The sequence below is a fragment of the Cryptomeria japonica genome, chromosome 9 (genome assembly GCF_030272615.1).
Source record: "Cryptomeria japonica chromosome 9, Sugi_1.0, whole genome shotgun sequence".
NCBI classification, from domain to species: Eukaryota; Viridiplantae; Streptophyta; class Pinopsida; order Cupressales; family Cupressaceae; genus Cryptomeria; species Cryptomeria japonica.
The window spans coordinates 513,884,246-513,902,900 of NC_081413.1; positions in this window are offsets into that span (position 1 = coordinate 513,884,246).

Genomic DNA, 18,655 nt, shown 5'->3' on the forward strand with positions numbered 1-18,655 from the left:
GCACTTTCAAGCTTGTGTCTGGTCTTCTGATTCAAAATAGAAAACATTTGCAGATAATGCAAATAATCAATCAAATTTCAAACAGAGCAATCTCACAAATGCAAAATTGGAAGAGAAGGAAAAAATCAGTACAAACTTGAATATTAAATATTAAGCTATACGAACAACAAAGACATAAATGCAAACAATCCACAGGATATAGACAATTGGAAAATTAAACATTGTAGGTTTAATTGATATACTTGTTGTTGTTGAAGATTTTTTATTTGCTCTGAAATGGAACTTGGTAGAAAATGTCAGTATGATAATAATGTACACAGAGTAAATTAGGAAAACATTTAGTGTTACTTTGGATCTAAGCAATCTCAATTTTGCATGCATATTTAAGCCGATAGGCTTTTAGTGGGAGAAAGCCGCCGGAAAATTGCAAGACATTCCAACGGCCGCCGAAATGTCTTGCCGGTGGTGTTTTTCCTCCGATGCGTGCGTGTAGGCTGTTTTCTCCCATGCGTGCATGTATCCTCTCCGTGCATGCGCTCTATTTCCCAATGAATGTTGCCTTTAATGATGTATTTAATGATTTTGTCCTCGAGGCTGTGCACGAATGTCGACGTTCTTTATGTGTGTTGGCAACCCTAAAATGTTGTTTGTTTTGTTGTTGTCGTCGATATTTCGCTCTGCAATTTACGCTCTGCAAATGTTCGCATAGATTGTTGGCTTTTGTTCGAATATTTTGCTCTGCAATTTTCGCTCTGCAAATGTTGGCATAGATTGTTGGGCTTTGTTTGAATATTTCGCTCTGCAGTTTTCGCTCTGTAAATGTTCGCATAGATTGTCGGGTTTGGTTCGAATATCTCATTATGTTTTGTGACTATTTCACTGGGCTTCCTTCTGAGCTTGGCACCGTTAATGGTTTGAAGTTGCAAGGTAAGCTTCCGTTTTTTTTTAAATAGGTTTTCCTTTTGTATGCAATTTTGTTTATAGCCTATTTATTTTGTGGTTCCGTGTGTTGTGGGCAATATTTCGCTCTAGAAATGTTTGCATAGATTGTTGGGTTTTGTTTGAATATCTCATTCTGCAATTTTCACTCTGGAAATGTTCGCATAGATTGTTGGGTTTTGTTCGAATACTTCGCTTTGCAATTTTGGCTCTGCAAATGTTCGCATAGATTGTTGGGTTTTGTTCGAATACTTCGCTTTTGCTAGTTACGTTTGGTTCTCGTTGTGACTATTTTACTGGCCTTCCTTCTGAGGTTGACACCGTAAATGGTTTGAAGTTGTAAGGTAAGGTTCTGTTTTTTTTTTAAATGTCTTTCTTTCATATTCCATTTTGTTTATAGCCTATTTATTTTGTGTTGTCGTGTGCTTGCAGGGTTGCTCCTCTGTTTCTGTTGCTTAACTGTTTGTGGGCATCACTCCTTCCAGTTTGGAAGTAATTTTCAAGGTTGTTTTGTGAGTTCCAAGCCGTGAAAGGTTTGAATTTGCAAGGTAATTTTTTGTATTATTTTTTTTCTTTTTCTTTTTGTGATGCATTTTACTTATTTTTTTCCTTTTGTGTCCTTGTAGAATTGTCGGTTTGTTTATGTTCTTTAACTGTTTGTGGGTGTGGCTACTTGCACTTTGGAAGTCATTTTCAAGGCCGGTTTGTGACTTTCACGACGTGCATGCTTTGAATTGGCAACGTAAGTTCCGCCACTTGCAACCATAATATTTACTTTGTTTTATTATTGTAAGCCTTATTTCGCTCTACAAATTTTCACATGGGTTTGTATATAGTGGTGCAGTTAGGTTTTGTTCTGGTTGTGCTTGTTTTATTGGGCTCCTTTATGAGCTTTATGCCTTGAATGGCTTGATGTGCTTGCAGGGTTGTTTGTTTGTTTATGTTATTTAACTGTTTGTGGTTGTGACTATTGAAATTGCAAGGTAAGTTCCCATTTTATTTAGATTCTTTATGCACCCTTGGAATCCTAAAATCTAATTGGTTTTGTCATTGTTGGCAATGTTTCGATCTGCAAATATTCGCATAAGGTTGCATATAGTCGTTGGCCGTGAATGGTTTGAATTCTTAAGGTAACCATTGATTTTATTAAAAAAAAATCCGGTTTTGTAATGCTTTTTTATTATAGTCTGCTTATTTCTTCCTTGGCTCTACTTGCAGGGGTGTTACTTCGTCTATGTTATTTAACTGTTTGTGGCCGTGACTACTTTCAGTTTGCTAGGCACTTTCACATTGCTTTGGATATAGTTGTTGACTTAGGTTTTGTTGTCACTCTGGGTGAATGATTTGAATTTGCAAGGTAAGTTCTAGTTTTGGTTAGATTCTTTTTTGTTTTGTACTGCATTTTTCTATACTCTGGTTATTTCTCAGTTTAGTGTAGTTGCAAGGTTGCTACTTTGTGTCTTTTGTTGTAGGTCAAAAGGGTTTTAGTTTGGTTTTGCTATTTGTAGATATTTATTCATTTAAGTTTATTACTTTGTTTTAATCTTTTCATGCCCGGTTATGTGCACCAATGCGGACTGTTTTATTGGGCTTGTTTCTGAGGTTGTCGGCGTTAATGGTTTTACGTTGCCAAGTACTTGTTTATTTTGTTTTTAAATTTTTCAAAATTTGTAATGCATTATTTGATACCGTCCTTATTTTTGGGTATGTTGTGCTTGCAGTATTGTTACTTTTGTTATGTTATTTAAGTGTTTGTGGACGTGATTACTTTCAGTCTGCATCGTCTCTGTTCACTCTGACAGGTATTTAGGTTTTGACCATTCTGTTACTAATGAAATTCTGGCTTATGTTAGAAGTGTTTTAGTTTACTGGTTAGATCCGTAAAATCTAATTTCTTTTGTTGTTGTCAAGAATATTTTCCTGTGGCCATCTCCATGCATGTGCTCTGTTTCTCAAACAACGTTGTCTTTAATGATTTTGTTCCCAAGGCTGTGCATGATTGTCAACATTATTTATGTGTGCAAATATTAAGAAATTGTTAGAGTACCAATATATATATATATATATAGAGACACACACACACACACACACACACACACACACACACACACACACACACACACACACACACACACATATATGTCGATACAAGACTACACTGTAGTCTGAATGTAGTCACACCCACAAACAGTTAAAAAACATAAACAAACTATATATATATATATATATATATATATATATATATATATATATATATATATATATATATTAGAACACATTGAAGTACTGATATATGTATATGTGCATACACATATGTAAATATATATACATACATGTATGTGTAGGCATCTATACATGTATATCAATACACACATGTATGCATATATATATGCATGTATGTACATATAGACATGTGCGTATGTATATGTACATAGAGTACTCTATGTTGTAGTCTGAAAGTAGTCACGTCCACAAATAGTTAAATAACATAAACAAAGTAGCAAGCCTGCAAACATAAAGGAATTTTTACAGTGTAAAACACATGATGTATATATATATATATATATATATATATATATATATATATATATATATATATATATATATATATATATATATATATATATATATATATATATATATATATATATATATATATATATATATATATATCTTACTGATTAAAAGCCTTCGTGTGCATAGAGCAATAAATACTCATAGCTAAAACAAAACCTAAGTCGACAACTAAATAAAAAATTACAAGAAAATTTACAGAGCAAAATACTTACAATAAGACAACCTTGCAAGTAGACGAAAGGAGGAAATAAGCAGAGCATACAAAAAATGCATTACAAAACAAAAAAGACTTCAAATAAATCCCAAGCTTACCTTCCAAATTCAAACCATTCATGGCGTGAAGCTCGCAAAGAAACTGTATAAAACTGTCATAACCAGAAGAAAACCTAACTCCACAACTATATACGGCCTTATGCGAAGATTTAGACAACGTAATATTGTCTACAACAACCACAAACAACTAAACAACATAAACAAACCTAAACAATATAAACAAACAAACAACCCTGCAAGAACATCAAAGCATTCAAGTCGTGAAGCTCATAAAGGAGCTGAATCAAACAGGTTGTTGGTTGGATCCCTAAAATATAATTTCTTTTGTTGTTGTCAATAATGTTTTCCTGTGGTCATCTCCATGCATGTGCTCTATTTCTCAAATAACATTGTCTTTAATGATTTAGTTCCCAAGGTTATGAATGATTGTCGACGTTCTTTATGTGTGCAAAGATTAAGAAATTGTTAGAGTACCAATATATGTATATAAATCTCTCTCTCTCTCTCTCTCTCTCTCTCTCTATATATATATATATATATATATATGTATGTATGTATGTATGCATATACACGTGTACGTATATATATACATGTGTAAGATTTGTCGATACAAGACTACACTGTAGTCTGAATGTAGTCACGTCCACAAACAGTTAAAAAACATAAACAAATTGTATATATATATTTAGAACACATTGAAGTACTGATATATGTATATGTGCATACACATATGTACACATATATACATACATGCATGTGTAGGCATCTATACATGTATATCAATACACACATGTACACACACACACACACACACACACACACACATATATATATGCATGTATGTACATATAGACATGTGCGTATGTATATGTACATAGTGTACTCTATGTTGTAGTCTGAAATTAGTCACGTCCACAAATAGTTAAATAACATAAACAAAGCAGCAACCCTGCAAGCACACGGAAGGAGAAAATAAACAGGTTATAAAAAAAATGCAATACAAAACAAAAACGTATTTAAAAAAATGGAACCTTACCTTGCAACTTCAAACCATTAACGGTGTCAAGCTCACAAGGAAGGCCAGTAAAATAGTCACAACGAGAACAAAACCCAACAATCTATGCGAACATTTCAAAAGCCAAAATTGTAGAGCGAAATATTGGCAACAACAACAAAACAAATTCCATTTTAAGGTTGCAAACACCCATAAAGAACGTCGACATTCATGCACAGCCTCGAGGACAAAATCATTAAAGACATCATCACTTGGGAAACAGAGCATAAAACAGTCACAACGAGAACAAAAGCTAATAACCTTTTGTGGAAATTTCTAGAGCAAAAAAAGTAGACCAAAATATTGTCGACAACAACAAAACAAATTATATTTTAAGGTTGCAACCAGCCATAGAGAACGTCGACTTTCATGCACAGCCTTTAGATGAAATCATTAAAGATAGCATCGCTTTGCCAATAGAGCCCACTCATGGAGATGACCACAGGACAACATTGGTTGACGAAATATTTGGTCAGGGTAACACAAATCAGATAACTGACTTTGTGCACATGAAGACTTTTAATCTCCAAGTTAAGTAACCACTGAGAAATGTTCCATATTTAGAACATTAATATATTCTAATTGATGTCTATAATTCTAATTTTGTGACAACTATAAAATTGGATACTTACGTTGCACACTGAAAGCATTCATGCTCATACTTAAATATGTATCCATGTATACATATAGATATATATGTGTATATATCAGATGTATATGTATACATCTATGTACTCTAATATACACATGTATACTTGTATATATACACATACTCTAAAATAAATGCAACTAAGCACTTCTCTTGCAAAGTGAAAGCTTTGTGAGTTGACTCATTAGACAATTTACAAAACTTAATGTGTTGTCATAATTATTACAAGTTTTTAGAGTTAGTTAATAGTAAGTTCATTATGGTTGACAAAAAAAAAATGTGATCTACTTAAAGATTTGCTCTATTATTCTTGTATGTTCACTTTTTGTAGTGATGCATTTCCACTCTATCATTCAAACAGAAAACAGCCACACTAACACTATTAAATTTCAACAATGGATACAAGTTTGAAAGCAACAGAGGACATCAACACTATAATTGAAAACATGTTGCAAGAAAGCAACAAGTTAAAGAGTAACCTCAGAAAGATCATTGCCCACTACGAACATAAATCACCAAATCAAACAACAGTCAACCTCTCTACATCTTCTAGTGTTGTAACAACCATAGATAGTATTGAAGTAGCACCTTTCCCAATACCAAGTACTGAACAATTAGTTGATCCAATGGTTATTTTCACATTGGGTGACAAAGTATTTAAATGGAGTGATAACAACCTTGGATGGGTTGCTTGGGTTGATCCTATGTTGTTGTAATTATTCAATCTTTGAAAAGTTACATTCTTTTTTGGGTTAACATTCGAAACAGACAGAGGCATCCCATATTTTCAAAGATCTTTGATTAGATAAACTCATATTTTGTTAATATGCTCTCAAATATATAAATCATTATGTCATATTTAATGTTTTTGGAGCTTATCAGCATATGACCAATTACCGCTTTCAATGCATGTTTCAATCACATTATGATCAATTCATTACCATTTGAAACAAAAAATAAACTGTAACAACGTTACTCTATGCTCACTTAATTTTACACTGCTTGTGCATATATACCTTTGATAAGCTTACATCATGTTGTGATTGTATTCTGATATAAGAACTACAATTCGTCATGCTTATAATTTACTTTTAATTCTCGAAAGGTATATATGCACAACGACATCTTCAGCAGCTACCTCTGAATCCATAGAGCACTCCACTATTGATAATTTGGTAAGCTAAATTATCAAAACTTTTCAAATTAGAAAGCTTTTATGCTCTTTTTTTGGACAGTTCATCGGTCTTTTTCATACCATCCTTTTCATTACCACATGCATACTTTTTTGATAGCATAGTACAAAAGTAGATGCATACTCTATACATAACATACCTTAATTACATCATTTACTGACACAAGCTTTACATTAACAAGTAAGGAAATATATGAGCTGGTTGTCGTTAAAATTAAATCTTCTATATTCATATTATTTTTTGTAGGCAAAAAACCAAGAGTATGTCCCTACCCCTTTTGCAATTCAATCTATCAATGTTGGGGATGACCTTCCTTCAGCATTGCTACAAGTCTTGTCATTTCAGAAAATGCAAATCAACAAAGATGATACTGACAGACATAAATTAGTGTTATCTGATGACACATACATGCAGTTGGCAATCTTGCCTTCTAAATATGCCACTCTGATAGATTCAGATATTCTAAAAATAGGCACAATAGTTAAGTTATCGACCTATACATGCTGATACATATGGAACACAAGGTAGGAAATCAACTATGATTATTAAATACAATATGTTTCATCTTTTTTTAATTTCGTTTATGTATAATTAGCAGTAATTTAAGAAGAAGTCTTTTGTTTTCACAGGACTATTGTAATACTTAGTCTGGAAGTGAAACAAATTGATTGCCCGTTCTTTGGTAAACCAGAATATCTATTCAAAGAACAACAACCAGAAATTATGTCTGAGGACAGACCATCAACATCTAAGCGATCTCTTCAGTTTGCAACTGAATTGCCATCCTCACAAACAACAACTTCTGAAAATATAAGCCCTATCGCCTATTAAGGAATATAGCACAGCGACCAAAAATGGCCATGTGTTTAGCTTTGACATTGTTGATTGTGATGGTTCTAAAATTAGAATTACATGTTTTGATGAGATAGCTAAGTTACACTCTAACCGTGTGGACATAGGTTCACATTATATTATTTCAAAAGGATCTGTTAAGGAGGCAAATGCAAGGTACAACAAACTAAACAACCATTTAGAAATCATGTTGTCTGATACATCCATACTAAAACGCTGCACCAACAAAGAACAACCAGATCAACAAAGTCCTCCTTTCACGCCCATTAGTGAATTTTTTCATCTAACAAATAACACGCTGGTTGACTTAATTGGTCTTGTTCTATATGATGGAGATATCATTCCTATACACAGGAAAGATGGCAGTCAAACACAAAAACGTGTGGTGAAAATTAATGATCTATCTAGTTCAACAATTGACATCAACTTATGGGGTCCAATGGCAAAACAAAAGGGCCTGGAATTGAAAAATATGTTGACCAATGATAGTGTGTTTATCCTTGCTTTACGTAATGCTCGTGTTGGCTATTTCAATGGGAAGCTTATAAACATAACAGCTACAACAACATTACATATCAACCCAAGTTTTCCAGAAGTAGAGCTTATAACATTAAGAGGAAAGGACCCTTTGCTTGTTGTACCCTTTATTGCACAAACTATCCACATAGATGGCAGATATACTAGAATGACAATTTCTTCAATCCGTGAGCGGATGAGCATCAAACCAGAAATAATTCAGACAACATTGCTAGTTGTTCTGTGCTTTGTGAACATCAATGACCAAAATTTCTATTATGCAACTTGCCCACTAATGGTCAATGGAAGGGCTTGCAATAAAAAATGTACACAACACGTTGATGATTCTTGGTTCTGCTCTAGATGTCAAATGACTATGCAAGACTGTAATTATAGTTACCTCTCGCCTCTAAAGTTGCAAGATGCCATAGATACTCTATGGGCCACTGCATTTGATGAGGGTGGCATTCACTTGCTACACAAAACTGCAAAATAACTCTATACACTACAAAACGATGCAACAACAACAGAGACACCTTCCTCGGTGATCAAGTGACTACTGTCATCTTACTATTCATTCACAGTGCTGGTTTCTACTGAGACATATAATTCAGAAACGAAGATGAAAGTGACAGTCCATAAAGTTGCTCCTGTTGACTTCAAAGCTGATTGCCATGCATTACTTGCAGAAATTGGCTGCCTAAGTACAAAGACTTAAAATTATAATGCATCTTTTCTAATTATTAAACTTTGCAGTTTACAATACAATTATACTATTAGCTAATTTTCATATTTAATACTTTTACATATACAAACAAGTACGTTTTACAAAGACAAGGGTGCTTCTATAAATATCTATATGGACATTTCTTACATCTACCAATTATCTATTTGAAAGTTTTTCCTCTTGGCATTAGTTATTTTCAGTCATAGTCATTACTTTTAAATGTGTTGAGACTATGTTGTTTGCAAAAAAAATATACATATATGCACGCACATTGTTCTTTTCCTGGTCTTATACCTATCTGTATAACAATACAATACATAACTATATATAAGTATTCATAGTTATAGTATTTTCGATATATACATGTACTTATATATGTGCATATGTTCATATACAAAACCTTGAATTTTTGAATTATATGTATATGTATACATACATCTGTATGTATCAGAATTTACTATAGTTGTGCATACCTATATTACAATCATGCTTTTAAAAACACAAAACATAAAAAATTACTATATCTATACATAGCTATATGACAATGCTACCTTTTGCAAAACCAACTTGCTAGCATCAACATATATACGCATTACAGCTCTAGAAAGTCAATTTGTGACTTTCCACAACCCATATATTTCAAGTAAAGTTGTACATATAAGTTGAGCCAACGAGAGCAACAAAACAACATAATAGATAATTACAGATACAATTAATCACAACAAAAGCAGTTTACATATAGAACAAATCCTCTGAAATCACATAACCATACATGAAGCAATTTTCAATTCTTATACATTCTTCATACATGCTTCAAAGTTAACTACCTTCAATTATGAAAATTCTGACATACCTATGCTCTCTTTAAAATATTAGATATCTATCCAGCCTTGCCCTTAAGAAATTGATACTATCAAATTGAGGAGAAGCCAGACCAATAGAACTTATTATGCAAAGAACAGAGTTGATATCTCCAAGAAATGACAAATGAAGCGTCATGCACTTCATAGACCTTCCAATAACTCACGACAGTTATTAGAAACAGAAAACAGTGATGTTGAGCAAATTAATCTCAATCAAACATTTTCTACTGCTCCTAAACTTGCTATGAAGGTTGCTTCGTTTCAAAATACGTTGTGTAATTTCTGCAAAAAGATTGATATGTTGGAGGTCACACAGCTAAGTTCAGTTTGCAAAGAAATGTATGTGGGCATGACTATTAAAAAACTCAATCATGTAGTTGTGTGCATGAGATGTTATGGTGAAAAAGGCCTCCCCCGCTTCTCATTATCAAACAATATGGACCCAGGTGAGAAACCTTCTATTTTAAAGTCTCTCTCTCAGGTAGAAGAAATTCTCATATCAAGAATTACCCCTATTTTACAAGTAACACATGCAAGGGGAGGCCAATACAAATATTTTGGCCATACAATAAACTTCCCACAAGATATTTCTAATATTGCAATAACATTACCTCGGCATATTAACCAATTAGAAATTCTAATTGTCCATAGAACAAATTTCCAAGGTTTAACTTATGACTGTTAGGTGAATAGATTTCACGTCATGAATGCATTGGCTTACAAAATGGAACATGATCAATACTAAAAGGATGTAGTCATTGATCCAGGTGCAGTGCTTCTATTGCCAAAGCAAACTATTGACATTACAGAGCTACTGCATTCAGTACATTCCCCAAAAGAAGATGTTGTTGAAGATACCTCTACTATACCAGATATTGATAACGAAGAACAAATCAGGGAGAATACTTCCTCATTTATCCCACAGCTACCATCATCAATACCAAAACTTGATGCAATCAAAAACATCCTCCATCTAGATAACAACATCAACAATGTTATTCCTTGGCAACAAATTAGTACATCACCTATCAATGAGTACAATACCGAGGGCCTCCTTTCCATGGCATTCCCAACGCTTTTCTCTACTATAATAGCTTTACCACTACAACAAAGAGAAAAGCAAGTGCATTTACATGAATATGCTTTACACTTGATTAAATACTATGATCAAAGATTTGGGCAACATGTTCGCTTTAGATATTATATCTACAATCTCATGATGAGACATCGATCTCATCAATCAGCTTCTGTCTTCATTAAGACTAATCTACAAGATAATCTTCCACAAAAATTTTATGGCCTAAAGGAATACTTGCAAAACACACCATCAAGTGAATTACCAAATCATATCATGCGATATGTAGCCTCATTGCATGGTACATGGGCATTTTGGAGCAAGTCCCGACGTGACCTTACATCAATGATAGAACAATTAGGTGCACCTACACTGTTCTTCACCTTAAGCTCAGCTGACACAAAATGGCCAGACTTGCATAAGTTATTGCCAAAGTCAAAGTTAGCTACTACACCTAACAACAGAAGACAATTTACTGAAAATTTAATCAATAATTCTCACATTACAGCTTTATACTTACACTTAAGATTTCAAATCTTTCGTGATGAAGTCATTGTGAAAGAACTGAAAACTATTGACCACTGGTATAGATATGAATGGCAACACCGAGGCTCTGCACATATACATGGATTTCTTTGGTTGCCACAAGCACCAAATGTTGATAACCTTAACTGGTCAGATCATGCAAATGTCCAATCAGTAAAACAGTTCTTTGACCAATACATCACAGCATGGAATCCACGTCCTGAAGAGGCTCGCTTGAACAGGCAATATATGCCTGCAATTTCAGATCCATGCCTTGCAGATACAGAGATCATATCCAAATTAGATCCTTGTACAGATTACACTGAGTTACTCAATGTTGTTCAATGGCATACAAAGTGTTCAGAGTATACCTGCTTGAGGAAAAAAAACTCAATCCTTCAATGCCAATACAAAGCTCCTTGGCCTGAACAACCTCAATCCTCACTAATATTAGACCACAACAATAACCCATCATACAAACTAGCAAGGAATGATAGCCGCCTAAATATACACAACCCTACAATGCTTGCCATATGGAGAGCAAATGTTGACTGTCAGCCTGTCTGCTCCAAGAAAGCAGTTCTACAATATATTTCAAAGTACACATCAAAAACTGAACAAAAGTCAGAAAGTTATATTGATATCTTGAAAAGTATAGTTGAATCAATGAATTCAGATGATACAATCCTCTTGGCATACCAAAGGCTGCTCATGGGAATAGTTGTTGATAGGGACATTAGTGCACAAGAAACTTGTCACATGCTACTTAAACTCCCATTGATATCTTGCACACGCCAATTTGTAACACTGAATGTTGGTAAAAGAATCTTCCAACGCATAGCTAATTGTGATGAAGAATCTCAAACCTCAATATCTTATATCTCAAACTACATGAAACGACCATCAGAATTAGCAAACCTGACTCTACTTCGTTCAGCCCAGCTATATACATACTCTGAGCACTGTAAATCATGTAAATGGATGAAAAGAAAGCTACCCACAATTGTAAATGTCTACCCACAACACAAATCATTACCTTTAGAAGAGGACAACAGTTTTGAAAGTTTTTGTTGGAGTGAATTGCTTCTTTACAAACCATTTCGAATTATTCCTCTACATATAGGGACCTCACCTGAAGAAATTATCATAAATTGGAAAGCTCTTCAAAGTATAGATTACATTCGATGACATGTAAATGGTTTTGAAGAACACATTACCACAGAAAATGGTGAAGAGATACAACTAGAAGATATTCATCAATCAACTCAGGAAGGACTATACGAATGGGAGTTTTTGTCACAAATGGGAGCATCAAACAACTTCAACGTTGCTGCTCTTCAACTGCTTGGCAAACGTGATTTTGATCTACAGTTTGATTGGACTGCTTCTATACTTGATGAACCATTGCATTCAAAAGCATTTAACTTTATTTTAATAGAGAAAAGCCAAGCACCCCACAATCTTGCGAACCCGCATTTAAATGTACCTACTAACTATGAGCTTGCACGAAACCAAATGATTGCACTTGATATTATTAAAAACTCATGTTGAACACAACCTGCATTCTTCACCATTACGATTAATCATTCAAGGCACTGCAGGAACTGGAAAATCATTTCTTATTGACTACATATGCAGACAGTTAAATTCAAATACAGAACATGCACAATGCCCTTTGCTTGTACTAGCACCGACAGGTGTCTCAGCATATAATATCCAAGCAACCACAATCCATGCTGCCCTCCGTATACCCATTCAAGAATACAAACCCTTAACAGGCCATTCCCTATTAATGTTCCAAGAGCAATGCAAACACTTACATTACATTTTAATAGATGAAATAAGCTTTATTGGCCCTCAATTACTCATTAAGATTGATAAAAGATTGCGAGAAGCTTTTCCCAGCAGACAACATGAATCATTTGCAGGTATCTCAGTCATTTTGGTTGGTGATCTTGCACAGCTTCCACCAGTTATGGATAGGCCATTATATGCATCTCACTCAATGACACTAGCTCTATGGCACACATTCAATATTGTTGTCACCTTGGATATTCCATTCCATCAACAAGGCACAAGTTCTTCACACATAAGATTCCATGAAATATTGCTTAACATCCGCAACTCAACACCATTGCAAATAGATTGGGAATCCCTCCAGTTGTGGTCAACCCATGCTTTGTCACTTGATGAAAATAATCACTTCAGCCAACAGAAGCATTTATTTGCAACAAATGCAGCTTCAAGTGCACACAACATAAGAATGTTAACACAATTGCACTCGCCCATTGCACGTGCAACACAATCATTGCACAACGAAGAGATAAGAAGGCACACCAAGAAGAACAACTAGCATTTGAAATTCTTCTTTCTATAGACCAGGAAATTATGCTTATTGCAAATCTATGGATAGAAGTTGGCCTTGTAAATGGTGATTTGGGCCAAATCAAACAAATTGTCTACACTGCAGGTTTGAAACCACCTGATTTGCCAAAATATGTTGTTGTTCTTTTCAAACATTATACTGGGCCTTCATGGGACCCACACAATGCAAAGCATGTCCCAATTCCACCAATTACTAGAGGAAACTAAACACAAATTCCACTAGCAATGGCATGGGGCATTACAATTCACAAATCATAGGGGTTGATATTAGACTTTGCCATAGTTGACATCGGCAAAATAGAGAAACAAGGCCTAACATTCACAACCCTTTCAAGAGTAAATGCAATTGAACATCTACGTATACAGCCAGACTTCAGCTACCAAAGGTACTCCCGACTGAAAGGTGCAACATCAACAGTACTTCGAAAGGCAGAGGAAGCCCGTTTGCTGGAGCTTTCACACAACACAGAACAAGCATACCTACAGAACAAACAGAATCAGGTATGCAAATCAAATCTTGATTGCGTTTTCATGTATTGTATATCTTCTATTCACTGTATCATCACAAAACAATATTTCTACTTCCTAGGATTGACAACACAGTGAATGACTGTAGAAGTGAAGAGCCCTTTTGCATGACCCAACTCTGCAAGAAAAAAGGTACACACGTAGCACCTACTCCCTATTCGAACATTTAGTTACTTTCATGTACTATTACAAGATTCTCTCTTCCTTATCACTTGTTCAATACATTTTATACTAACTAATGATGTACTGATACAAGATTCTTCATAGGCATTATACTTTAACAGGTATTACACATATAATGGTTTGTCATGCTATTTACTCACAACAACACTATTTACAATTGCTAAGTATTATACTATGCACTAATACAACATTCTCTCTATCATTTCACTTGTTCAATAGATTTAGTATTAACCAATAATGTACAAATACAAGGTTCTTCTTTAACTGCACCTCTTCCATTTCATAGGTTTTACACTTTATGGATGTTAACTTTCAAAAATAACAAAATCCAATACACCAAGTTCAGTAATTTAAAGGTATGTAACAATCTTCAAATTTCCTATCCTCTACTTTGACGTTTGTTACTTTGTTCATGTTCTCTAACTGTTCGCAGTTTTCACCAATCACAAAACAATATTTCTACTTTCCAGGATCTACAACACAATGAATTACTATAGAAGTGAAGAGCCCTTTTCAATGCCCCAAGTCTGCAAGAAAAATAGTACAATTACAAGATTCTCTCTTCCATATCACTTGTTCAATACATTTAATATTAACTAATGATGTACTAATACAAGATTCTTCACAGCCATTATTCTTTAACAGGTGTTAACACATATAATGGTTTGATGCTATTTACTCACTGCAACACTATTTACAATTGGTAAGCATTATACTATGTACTAATACAACATTCTCTCTACCATTTCACTTGTTCAATAGATTTAATATTAACTAATAATGTACAAATAAAAAATTCTTCTTTAACTGCACCTCTTCCATTTCACGAGTCTTGCACTTTATGAACATTAACTTTCAAAAATAACAAGAACCAATACACCAAGTTTAGTAATTTGAAGGTATGTAACACTCTTCAAATTTTATGTCCTCTACTTTCAGGTTTCTTGATTTGTTCATGTTCTCTAATTGTTCATAGTTTTCACCACTTCTAGTTTCCAATAGACCTATTCAATTTTACACATTTATTTGTTATTTTAGGGTACTGTGTGCTTGCAGGATTGTTACTTTGGTTATGTTACTTTGACAGGTATTTAGGTTTTGACATTCTGTTGTTAATTAAATTCTGGTTTAACTTATAAGTGTTTTACGCTCCGCTTCCCAAGAGATGTTGTCTTTAATGATTTTGTCCACGAGGCTGTGCACGAATGGCAACATCGTTTATGCATGTTTGCAACCTTAAAATGTAATTTGTTGTGTTGTTGATGCCAATATTTCACTCTGCAAATATTTACATAGATTAAACAATTTTGTTCTCATTGTGACTCTTTTGCTGGTTACGTTTGCTTCTCGTTATCACTATTTTACTTGGCTTCCTTGTGAACTTAACACCACTAATGGTTTGAAGTTGCAAGGTAACATTCTGTTTTGTTTAAAAAAGTTTTTATTATGTATTACCTTTTGTTTATAAACTGTTTATTTTCTCCTACCATGTGCTTGCAGGGTTCCTGCTTTGTTTCTGTTACTTAACTGTTTGTGGGTGTCGCTACTTGCAATTTGCAAGCAATTTTCAAGGCTATTCTGTTTGCTCCAAGCAGTGAAAGGTTTCAATTTGCAAGGTAGATTCTTGTACTATTTGTTTTCAATCTGTAAAGTACATGTATGCTTTCTCAAGGTTTTGAATCTGTACCTATTATTCAATTCAACATTTATTGCCTTCTCTCTCTAACAGCCAGTCCCACTTTCAGGTTCTCTTCATTGCAAAAAAAAGCTTAAACAAAAGTTAAGCACAAAAGTTGCCTCACAACAAAGAACTGCTCACATGCATCATACAGGAAATTCCAATTCTACAATTACACATTCATCAGGTATTATATTACTAACAAATACTATCTTTCAAATTTTCAAAATTTTCAAAGTTTTTAACTTCACTAAACTTTTATATTATCTAAAACTAACATATATAAATGAAAAAATGATGCAGGTCTTTCATCATATACATCACATGCAATTCAACAAAAGGCTATATAACATGTTGCTCTTACCAGCATGGGGGATGGAGAGTGGATAACAACAAGACTCTGGGTCCAACAAAAAAATTTGGTTGGGAATACTATAGCCTACAAAAAAAGATGTATAACTGTATTCATAACATATTCTTCAAGTACATCATGCTGCATACACCAGCATGGGGGATGGTGGGTGGAAATTTTAAAATTTGGGAACAATCATTGGTTGAGATATGTACACAAACAATTAACTCTTTCACTTTAATAAAAATTCATTATTCAGTTATATAATAGAATATACTGCTCATTATTACAATAAGCTGCTCAATATCACAACTTTTAATATGTGTGCCTCTACAACATAGATCACCTCATGTCTCTTTTTCCCTGACTTCTCTAAGCACTCACATTTATTGAAGAACCTTACTTTATAAAAATAAATAACTAAGTCATTCAAAACACCATGCTACTCACGTGTATTTGTATAACTCTATTGAAGGCTTCTACCCTTAACTAAACTGTATCACTCATTCATGCTCCTTAACAATCACACCTATCGGCCTCCTATTGCAGGCACTTCCCCTGCAACTGCTAGTTATTAAAGTTTTAGGCGATGGTAAAGGGCGGCTAGCAGTAACTAATTCTATGCATTAATTTCCTCACTCCTCTCATTTATTTCCCTATTTCTCCTCTATTTGTAGATGTGGCAACTATTTTTTAGGATCACATAATTATTTGTAGATGTGGCATGCAATTGTTAAGTTTAACCAAGTTCCACTCATTTTTGTCACTTTTGGTAAACTTTATTTTTTAAAAACTTCTGCGCTTTTAACAACTTTTACTTGTTTTCAAGCTCATGACAAATACCTATTTTATGGCAGTGAGAGAGAAAATTTCATGCACATTATATTTTTTCAAGTGCAAGACAACTATTATGGGAAGATGTAGTGTGGCAAGTCCATTTAAAACAAAACCTATCAGCTAATAATTTTAACATGAGGCTAGGATTAGTCTATGGGACAAACCGTCTCATCAATCTAATTTTTGCAATTCCATCATTTTCTTATGTAAGGTGATGATGAGAGTCCTCAATTTCTCAACGCTGAATAAATTATGCACATATTTGTCCCTCTTCTATTTGAAGGCATCACACTCTAAAATGAAATATTTTTTTGTTAAGTGCAAAAGATACACTCTCTTTCTTTCCAATCTTCTTTCAACCTTTTCCAACACCCAATTTCACAATGGAGTTGATGAGAGCTAGTTCTTAACCAAGCAATAAGGATTTTGGCTCTCCACGAAACATTGACCTCTATGTATGCTTTTTGATGATGGTCAAAAGTAGGATTGAACTCATTAATAATATAATTTTTCTTTCCCCTTAGCTCTTTACTCCAAATGCATTTGTGAAACTTATCCATAACACAATCTTTTATCTTTTGCTAGTCCTGGGGCACATATTCTAGTAAATATTCCATTTACTCATCCATATGTTGTTTTGCCACATCCAAGTCTTCTTTTTTTTGTTTTTTACACAAAAAGTCAATGAAAATAACATTAGGCCATCTACCTTCCTTCATTTGCTCAATTGTTTTTAGATAACTTAAGAGATGCACCATAGCAATTGCTTCAACAAGAGTAACCCTAGTTTCACTCAACTTGATATCATAGGGAATCACACTTTCAATTTTGAACTTGCTTGTGATCAAACATTTATGAATTTGCTCGATTTGCTTCCATTATGACTATGAGATATTGATGACCCACAATTCACATCCATAAAGAACAATTGGAAGCACTAAAAGCCCAAAAAACATTAATATAGTTTCCAATCCCATAGCTCTACCTCTCTACATCTATTTTGAAAAGCATAAAATACTTTCCAACCACCTAAAGTTCTCTTCATTTTACAACATTCCCAACTCAATTTTTTGCTAAAATCAATCCCAAGATATTTGCAATCATTGACTTCTTCAAGGATATTACCCTCAAAGTAGAACTTATACTAGTTTTGTTTTCTTTTATTAGAGAAAACCATAACTTTTGTTTGGCTAATATTGACTTGCATCCCCACCACATTGCAAATTGCTCAAGGATGCATAGGTTCTCTTGTAGACCAAGAACTGATTTAGCAATTAAAATGAGGTCATCTACATGAAGAAGAAGCCTAATCACAAAATCACCCAAGCGGATACCATCACCATCCTATAGATTTAATCACTCTTCCCACTTGTCAATTATAAGTGTGTCAACTTGAATTTCATCCTCATAATGCTACCTGCAACAAGTTAGTTTCACAAAATACCAATG